Source organism: Grammomys surdaster, unplaced genomic scaffold (genome assembly GCF_004785775.1).
Source record: "Grammomys surdaster isolate TR1022 unplaced genomic scaffold, NIH_TR_1.0 164, whole genome shotgun sequence".
Taxonomy (NCBI): Eukaryota; Metazoa; Chordata; class Mammalia; order Rodentia; family Muridae; genus Grammomys; species Grammomys surdaster.
The window spans coordinates 1,120,333-1,130,039 of record NW_021604612.1 but is presented as its reverse complement, the minus strand read 5'-3'; the positions used below and the strand labels follow the sequence as shown (position 1 = coordinate 1,130,039).

The window sequence follows — 9,707 nt, the reverse complement described above, 5'->3', positions numbered from 1 at the left end:
CAACCCCCAGTGAGGACCACCTGTTCACTCTAGTTCCCCAGCTCCTCCCTAGTGCTCTCACCCCGGCTGTCTGATTGTCAGTGTGTTTGTAGGTTTGCGGGGCTCATCCAACCATAGCTAAGGAGGGAGGGCAGCAGGGCCGTTAAACCTGAGACATTCCATGCCCGGCTTCGGCAAGAGTGGAGGCAGATGTGTCCCAGCCCATACTGGAGGTCTTTTCTGTGCTCAGGAGTGGATGTTTGGGGACGGATGGGACTGGGCAGGGCCTCTTAGACAGATCCCCATAGAATGAGTCTCTTCCATCAGTGTGACATGCAGTCCAGGGATTTCCCATACCTCAGCCGGCAGTGAAACCTGGAGCCCTTCTAGGCTGTTCTAAATGGGTGATGAGGTGTCTCACTGTCAAGGTAGAGGCTGGGAAGGAAGCGATCAGACTGGCCTGGGTTTGAGTCCTGACCTACCACTCCCTGTGTCTGAGACTGTGGCCTTGACGTCTTTGAACTGTGATGCCCTTGGCTACAATGTTGGTTAAAAGTGCAACTGAACTTCAACTCTGGAAGGTCTCAGAACCGGACTCGGTCATCAGAGTCCTCTCAGGTGCCTCTGGGTCTGGGGGTGGGGTCCCAGAATGTCCGTGTAGTAAAGCAGGTGAGGATGGTCACATGAGTGTCCCCTTCATGGAACAGCGTCTTGATGCCCCTTCAATTATCCGGAGTTGGTGGAGAACTTACCATGTGCCATGCAGTTCGAGGCCCTGGAGCTCCATCAGGGAAGGGGGCTGGTCACAGCCCTCACAGATGATGCCGCTGCAGGGTGCGCCGCCATCCCCGGCACAAACAGCTCCTTGAGAACAGATTGGAACCGGATGAACAAATGGAGGATGTGATGGCCTTACGCCTGCTCTGACCGCAGATGTTCTGGCACCCCCTCCCAGTTTTGTCTAGCAATTTCTTTGGGAGGAGGGGCTAAAGCCCATGTGAGGGTCTCTGGGAGCCTACTGTAGCCCTGGAGATCCAAAACTGGGGACAGGCCCAGATGTATCTTATACTTTACTGCCCACTGGATGTCTTATAGAATCTACTAGAAAACCCTTCTAACTAACACAAAGTGTCAGGATACGAAATCAAATCGATCAGTAGGCTTCATACCTGCCAACTATGTATTCTCAGAGGAAGAAATCTGGAAAAAGTATCCCGTTCAAAAATAACTCCACAAGTAGCATCACATAGGAATACGCCTAATCAAAGGAGAAGAACGACCCCGACAGTGAGAAATTCCCCACACTGAAAGGGAAATCAGAGAAGATTAATAAATGACTGAGAGACCTGGCATGCTCCTGGATCAGCAGAACTAATGTTGCAAACAGGGTTGCACTGCCGAGTTTGATCGATAGATTTAATGCAGTGCCTAACTGGATTCCGGTGTCATGTTTCACGGATTTCGAAAAAACAATACAGAACCAGGGACAGCCGTGGCAATGGTACATTGATAGAGGTGTTACAATATTTGACCTCAAATTATACTACGTAGAAACCTGATATTGCCATAAAAACACAGACCAGGGGGCAGAGCAGAGGATTCAGAAATGAACTGATAACACTGTGTCCACTTGACTTGACGAAAGAGACAACGGTACATATTAGAAAAAGTCCATTCAATAAATGGCACTGGTAAAACTGGATATCCACTGGCTAGAGGAGGACATTAGGCCTGTGTCTTTTACCTTAAGCAAAAATCTACTCAAAACGAATCAAAGACAGTAACTGAAAACCCGAAATGCAGAAACCTTCCAAAAGAAAACTCAGGAATGCACTCCAAGACGTTGAGTTTGGTGAGAACTTTCTGAACAGAACATCAGCAGCACAGGGACCGGCCTCAAGTGTCAACAGATGGGGCCTGCTCAGCTAAGGGAACTGCCAGCAAAGCAGACAGCCCACATGATGGGAGAAAAGTTTCACCAACCACTCTTCAGACAAATTTATACAGAATTTATACAGAATTATAGAATGCCAGTCCCAAGGAAATCAAACAGCCAATCAATAAATAGGCTACTGAGTTGAAGAGACAGTTTGCAGAAGAGGGGCAAGAAGAAGACCTATGGACAGGTAGACAGGCAGACAGACAGATGGCCAATTACCGCTTTTAAGCACTCAATATCCCTAGTCAAGGAAATGCAAGTTAAAACTTCTTTGAGATACCACCTCACCCAGTCAGACATCAAGAAATCCTAGGTCTCACTTTTAAGTTTACAGGGTACCAGGTACATGTCTGAGGTGGTGCCCATTGCTTTCAGCTTGGTATCAGGTTTTCTCTCTCTGACGTTGGGCGGCTGGCTCCCGACTGCTCCTTCCCAAGGGACAATTGATGAAGTCACCATCCCTGCCCCTGACTGGCTGGCCAGCCCTGTGCCCAGGCAGGTGAAGAACCTTACACATCAGCCAGAGGTGATGTCACCTCAGGAAGACAGTCAGCATGGGGGAAGGGTTCCCTCTGATGTTTGAAGGTGGGGTAGGCAGCCTTGCTTGTCCTCTGGAGGGGCTGGGAATGAGGAAGAGGAGAGACACTGGACCTTCTCTCTGCCTAAGGATCAACCTGGTGCCCTCTCCTCACACCTCAGACTATGAATGCAGGTCAGAGTTGAAGCTGCAGCTCTGTGACCCACCCCCCAGGTTGCTTTGCTCCCCTGTGCTGCCACCTCTTCCTCATTGAAGAGGGTGGTGGTAGAGCCTCTTAGGGAAATCCTAAAGATGATGACACAATGTATCTAGAAAGTGCCTGGAGGAACTCCCCCCATACCGTTACTATGTTACTATGACAATAGAGTCGTTGCGGAGAGGGAGGTGACTTTCCTTGCAAAGGAACATACAAACTAGCTCCCTCTCTCTCTCCTGCATCCCACCCCCTTGCCTTTAGTCTGCAACTCCACAAGACACAGACATGGAGAACCTCAGAAACCAGGGCTCAGGGAAAGCCCTACTCTCCATTCCAAGTCATTGGTAGTGGCCCGGGGAGCCCTGGGAGAGCAGGTGCATGGTCCTGCTGTTCAGACGGCCCAGGCTGGTCTGGGACTGGGGGTGGGGGATGATGGTGGGCTGCTGTAAAAGGCGCTGTCTGGTTCTCAGGTGTAGGCTGCAGCCTAAGCACTCTGTAAAGACCGATCCAGGATCACATCCCACACGGGCAGCTTGACACCCTGGTGGCTGTGGGTAAGTCCTGTCCTTCATCCCCTCAGCTACAAGATAAGGCCTCTGGAGACAGAGACGCAGGAGATAGATGTGAAGGGGCCTTCTAAAAGGCTTGAGGGTCAGAGGCGGACGTTTTCAAATGTTCCCTCAGGATGCCAGAGCTAGGAAGGGACCTTCGGTACCCTTTCCCTGTGGCTCAGTTGAACCTTCAGTTTTCTGCCTTCGTTCGACCCGTCCAGATCCTTTCCATAAGTCCATTCTGGAGCCCTCCCTCTTTTGAACACTGTCCCATCAAAAAAGAACAACCCTTTAGGAACCACTTGGTTAAGACTAAATTTTCACGCAGGAAGTCTCAGATCTCTTAAGTGTCTAGCTGTATGCACCAGCTACCTCCAGAGGTGGCCTGTGGCTTTCTGTGCTCCCAAGACTTCAGCCGAGGAAGCTGCTGTGGATGTGTTCGCCGGCCTGAGTGGGGTTGTCCCACGGTAGTGGATACACTGTCAGCTGTGAGGTGTTCATTTTCAGGGTTACAGATGCTGTCTGCATTGACTGTAGGACTCGGTGCCCCGTGTTGGTGGCACTCACCTGTGTTCCCAGCACCCGCGAGTCTGATGCAGGGCGATCATGAGCGTGGGGCTAGCCTGGGTCCTATAGCAAGCAAGACATGTCTCAAAACCAGACCAGAATGAAACAAAACCAGAGTGAGCGTGTCTGGCTGTGCAGCCCGTCTTGCGTAATACTGTAGGAAACGCCAGCGGCTACCTTTCCCATTCAGAGCTATCTAACTGGATTCCACTGGGAGCCTGTTCTGCAAGCTGTAGGAAGTAAACCTCGTGTACGCCTCCCTGAGTGTCACTGGGCAGAGGAAATTGTCCATGCAGACGAATGTATCCCACATTCTCCAGACAGAAAAGGTGGGCAAGCCTGAAAGGACCCCAAGATTCCAGAAGACAAAACTCCTGTCTCCCAGTGTCCAGACAGGCAAACTGAGGCCCATAAATGACCCCTCCGTAGGAGCCCCCAAGCCCGTATCTGGGATTGAATTGTGAGACCCATGACTGGCCCTGTGTGGCCTCCATCATAAGTGAGTGGAGGTCTCCTGAACCAAGCAACCCCATAAAAGTTTAATTAGCGAGGCCGCCTTAGACCCTGGCAGCCAGATGTGTTACCACACTTGGCGACCTAAGGATGGTGTCGGGGGGAGAGAGGAAGGTGGGATCTGTCTTCTCAGTGTTGAGGAGAGGAGGGAGACTGCCAACGTCCGCCCATGCTCTTGTAGCCAAGGTGACTGTGGTGATGCCCCGCCCATGATCTAGCCACTGCCCCGCCCATGATCTAGCCACTGCCCCGCCCATGATCTAACCATGTGACTGCACAGACACTCGCCATGCTCTTCTATCCACGTGACTGCACAGACGCCCCGCCATGCTCTTCTAACCACGTGACTGCATGAAGTCTGCTCTTTTATTGGGTTTCAAGGCTGGAAATTTTGCCCTTCGTTTTACCAGTTTACCAGTTTGTCGAAGCAGGGTCGTGTCCCGGGGGTTCTGCAGTCAGCAGCTCACCGGGCTGTGCTATGGCAGACCAAGATGCTTGGAAGTCTGTTCTGTCCCCAGCACAGAGGCCCGGGGAGTGAAGTACACTGGGGAGCCCTGGACTTGGAGACATCTCACTGAGATGAAGATGCTGCTGCAGCCGTAGGTGGGCCTTGGCTGCTGTCTGCATGCGTTCCTTCTGGTAGGGACCGGGCTGACTGAAGTGGATCTGAAGGATGCAGACTCTGGGTCCGTCCGGTGCCTTCCCCTCCAGGGATGGCCGTGGGCGACTCTAGTAGCAGCAACTGCCTGTTTTTCCTGCTGTACTTCACACTGTTCCGATTTCCTTCCCACTCTTCAGGGCTAAAGAATCAGCCAGACGTGTGACTAATTAGCACCTCTTAATTGGGGAAATAAGACCTTTTAGATATTAGGGAAGAGGCAGCTCGGCTGTCTGACAGCTGTCAGTGCTGGAAGAGGGCAGAGAGCGTTTCCTCCCAGGGGCACCCTCCTCCTCCTCCTCCTCCTCCTCCTCCTCCTCCTCTTCCTCCTCCTCCTCACACAGTTCCCCAGGGAGAGTCAGAGACACAGCACAGACAGGATGGTGCCATCCAGTACTCATGGAGTACTTTGCACCCAGCACCACACAGCACTCTGACGGTCTTTAAGTCTACCTGTTAATCACCACACCGGACAGGCTCGGGAGCAGAGCTTCAGAGGGACCAAGTGAACTGCCTAAGGTCACACAGCAGGCAGGATGCAAACTGTTGGTGCTGAGACTCACAGCAGAACCACAGAGGCATCCCTGAGCTGGGGCTCTGCAGCCATCTTGGACTTAGTGTGCACAAACCATAAAGCTGTACACCCGTATTCACATAGTCTCCAGGGTAAATACATCAAGACCCAGAGACATGGAATGGCTCACCCAGGCCACGTGGCATTGGGCTGAGGTCTGACTAGCTCTAAACCCTCACGCTTTCCTTTCTGAGCCGAGCTTGATGTTTCTGATCCTGTCCCCACGGAGTAGAAGGGATTTGAGTTTGGGGTGAGGCTGGCATCTCTCCCTGAGTCCCGCAGAACCTCTCTGGGAGGTCGGAGAAAACCAAACCTGCTTCTGCCTCCACCGTCCATCTGTATCCCGAGCCCACGTCTCTGGTTCCCGCCCTCATTTGTGTGGCAGCATTTGGAATGACTGGAGCTATGCCCTATCCTTCTCCTCCCTCTCCTGGCCTGTGTTTCTGAGACTATAATCATACCGAGTCTCCGAGCCACAGAAGCAAGGAGGACAGACGGACTGGGGCATCTGAAGTACAGAGCTGACCACTCAGGCATCTGTGAATCACCGCCCGGGCCAGGCCCACCTGGTCAGTTTTTCTATTTTCCTTTCTCTGTTCAATGACAGTTATTAACCGTTATGTCTGTCTCGAGTGAGTTCTATTCAGAGCAAGACAAGTCTTGCCCAGTTCTTCCTGAAAGACTTAATCCTGCCTCAGGATCTTCCCAGATTCTGACAGTGAAGAATTTATACGGGAGAGTGGAGTTGAGTGGCTTCTGTCTAAGGCTGCTAAGCTAAAAACACCAAAGCTGGGTCAAAAGCTGAAACATGTTTTCGTCAAAAGCCCCTGACTTTACATATGTCAGATGGACGAGTGTCTCTTAGTGTGCGTTCGATACCCACGGGCAGATTGTTCAAGCATTTTCCTCAGGCATCGCTTTTGTATCTGTCAGGCTAAGGCCGGTCTAGGTTGGAGTAACAAACATCCCCTGAGCTTTTGTGGCTCAAAACAGCAACAGGCTTCCTGAGTACTCTGCCCTGACGATGCCTGTGTCAAGAGCCCTGGCCAAGAGCACTGCTTGCCTGGGGAACGACGTAAGAGCCATATGGCTGTCAGAAATATTCAGGAACTGGAGCAGTTTCTGCCTGGAAATGAGTGACATCACCCCTACTTGAGTTTCATTGGCTAGGGCGAGTCACATGACCTCACCTAGGGCTGTGGTCCCAGTGCCATCTTTATCGACCAGCCTGTCAGCATCAGTCAGAGCAGGCCTCCAGCCTTGCTTCCCCATGGCAGAGCCAGCCTGTGAGTGAGCTCGGCTCTGCTCTCCCTGGTTCACCAGGGACCAGGTCAGATTGCACGACGCAGTCTTCATTTTATATTTCTCCCGTCACTTTGTTCCCAGTGGTGAAATGACATCACTCTGTGACGGAGAAACCCAGACATCAGCAAGGGTGCTCAGGCTTGGGTCGGCCCTGTCCCATCATCAGCCCTCCCTGTGATCCACCCCCATGCCCACCCCTGGCTGTATTCACCCTGCATCTTCCTGGTGCCAGCTCCTACATCCAACCCCTTGACCTGCGTCCACCCAGCATTCTTTGCTGCTTATCACTTACCGCTGAGATAGAATCCACACATTTCTGCTTCCTGGTGGCTCGGGGGTGGGGGGTTGGGGGGGTCAGAGAGCTTAGTGTTGGGTATGTGGACTTTGGGGTTTGGGATCCCACAGTCTGTCGGCTGTCCTTTAGGAAGGATAAAACTGACGTACAGGCTGAGTGGAGAATGCTCTCCTAACCTCACACACCTGCACACAACCCAGGAGTCATGGACAGAGGGTGGGCGTGGCCATAATGGGGTCGGGAGGGTTTTATAGGGATCTCCTGAGCATTTCTGCCTGTCTTTTCTTAGCAGGGATGTCCTTGTGTAAGCTTCCAGAGTAGCAGTTACATAGCAGAAGTGGGGGCCAAGACCCCTCCCTGTGCCTGGCCCTGGGAGGGCCTGGGGAAGACAGAGGCTCAGCTAGAGGCTGGCTTCCAGAGGAGTCCTCACTGCTGAAGAGACACTAGGTGGTGGAAGGGCATATGTGTGACAGGAATGGAGGACGAACCTCCAACCCAAGGCAGGCTTGCCCTGAGTATGTGCGTGGCCTCTCACCCTTGTCCTCCAGGAGAGCAGCTTTACCGCTGTCTGTATCCGGGATGGGGAGACAACAGCAGGCTTCTCTGCGCTTCGCAAATGCCTGTCATCCAGCCTGTGCAGGAAGAAGGCTGGATAACAAGGTGTTTTAGCTACTTCTTGGGGCTGGGAGTTAATAGTGGGAGAGAGCAAAAAAATATAGCTAATCGAGGTACTGGGAAAGTCTGCCTTCAGGGCAGCATGAAGGATGGAGCCGTAGAGACATAGGTAGAGGAGAAAGAAGGGACATTCCCGAGTGGGGCTGCTAGTAAGATTGTACTATGCATGGCAGTGCTCACAGCCATGGCTTGGTGAGCGAGAAGAAGAGCTGGGGTCCAAGAGAAGTATAGCCAGAGCCATTCCTGTGCCCTCCATGGCTCCCAACAGGCCACCGTGGGTGTCTGGAAGTGTCTGTGGTTAGGAATCCAGACACAGCTTAGCTGGGTCATCTGCTGGGATTTCATGGGCTGTGCCGGGTGTTGGAGCCGCCATCCCATACAGAGGCTTGGTGGGACAGGGTCTGCCTTCCTCACTGGTAGGGTCCTCTGCCTCGAGGGAATCCCTGGCGTTCCTGCCCGTGTGGTTGTGTACGTTAGTGACCCTGAAGGGACAGTGAGGTTGAGTGACACCCCTCCTCACACATGACCATGGGGGGGGGGACATGTTGGGATTCACCACACAGTCAGCAGTATGTGAGAGGGAGTTGGGGGGGACTACATGGTCTTGGTAGGACCTGATGATGGCTTGGGGTTTTAATCTGTTGGGGAATGGGGGAATGGCAGCCACGTATTGTTCTTGAGCAGAGAGAGTGATGGGATTGACACCTGCATTCCTCACCCCTTCCGTGCAATGCACGGAAGTTCTTAAGGAGTTACTGTCTCTTGGTGAGGACATGGCTGTTGGGGGGAGGGGAGTTAGAATGATGCCATTCTCCTTTAAGTCTTTCCTCGAATTTCTGTGGGATCCGGGGAGTAATTGGCTCCTACGTCTTGATGATTTCTGGAATAGTTGTTCAGATGTAAACTCAGGGTTTCTGGGCGGGACAGGAGCCAGGCCTGGCGATGCGTGCCTGTGATTCCATTGCTTGTGGATCAGAGGTCAGAGGAGTCAGCCTGGGCTACGTGGATAGTTCTATTTAGCCTGGGCTACATGAGATATTGTCTTTTAAAAAAAAAAAATCTGGTGCTGTGTGCTTAGCTTTAGATTTGTATTTCACAGGCTGGGTGTGGCTCAGTGGGCCACACACATCCCGGTATGTCCTAGGCCGTGGGTTCTATCCTTGGTATTGCAAGAAACAAAACCAAAACACAAAAACAAACAAACAAAAAAAAACAACCTTAAAACTAAATTAGACTCTTCAGGGTTTTGGGGTGATTCCTTTTCTAGCTGCCCCAGCCTCTCTGGAGCCATCTGGAGAGGGTTGTTATTTAAAGAGACGGCATGTGGAACTGAGTTTTCGGGGTTTTTTCCCCTGAGGGTGCAGCCCAGGGTTCTCATTTAGATGTAGGGTTCTGGAGCAGCCCGGCTGCTCTTGTGTCTGGGTGTGAACCAGACCCCAGCTCCTCTCTGACCCCAGCTTACGGCCCCTGTGTGAGCGAGCGTGTGAGCTCCGTGTTCTATTCTTCAGTCCCAAGAGTATCGGGAGTGGGCTGGGTGCACGGAAGGCGGCTTCTGGGAGACCAAGCATCGGGACCGACCCTTCTCGCCTGTGCCACCCCGACACATCACCCACTCAAAAACCCCGGGAGGGCCCATGCACATAAGCAGCTCCTGCTGCTTAGCAACGGGAAGTCCTCGGTGGTGGGTGCTCTGATTTATGAGAATATTTTACCCCTGTGTGCAGCCGGTGGTACGCACCGCACCACAGATTCTCAGCACCTTCCCCTCCCCGGGACGGCTGCCTGCTGGTCTGGCTTTGAAGTGGGTCTTTTGGGTCCACAGGGTCGGAGGTGAGCATAGTGCAATCTCCAAGGGACAGTCCGTATGAAGTCTAGGACACCCTCCAAACACAAGGGGAGGGTTGCCACATTTTTTTT

At 52.5% G+C, this 9,707-nt stretch overlaps 1 protein-coding gene and 1 long non-coding RNA gene across 4 annotated transcripts in view; one reads left to right on the top strand and one right to left on the bottom strand.

Moving 5' to 3' along the window:
• The window catches only part of LOC114619560, a 2,181-nt gene extending 907 nt beyond the window's left edge, over nucleotides 1-1,274 (bottom strand). Inside the window, exons 1-2 of the long non-coding RNA XR_003711191.1 lie at nucleotides 1,149-1,274; nucleotides 732-843 (exon numbers count right to left, since the gene is read on the bottom strand). This is a non-coding gene — a long non-coding RNA (uncharacterized LOC114619560). The remainder of the gene's footprint in view (nucleotides 1-731; nucleotides 844-1,148) is intronic.
• Nucleotides 1-9,707, top strand: part of Kiaa1671 (KIAA1671 ortholog) — a 108,944-nt gene that overhangs the window by 68,296 nt on the left and 30,941 nt on the right. The window lies entirely within an intron of this gene.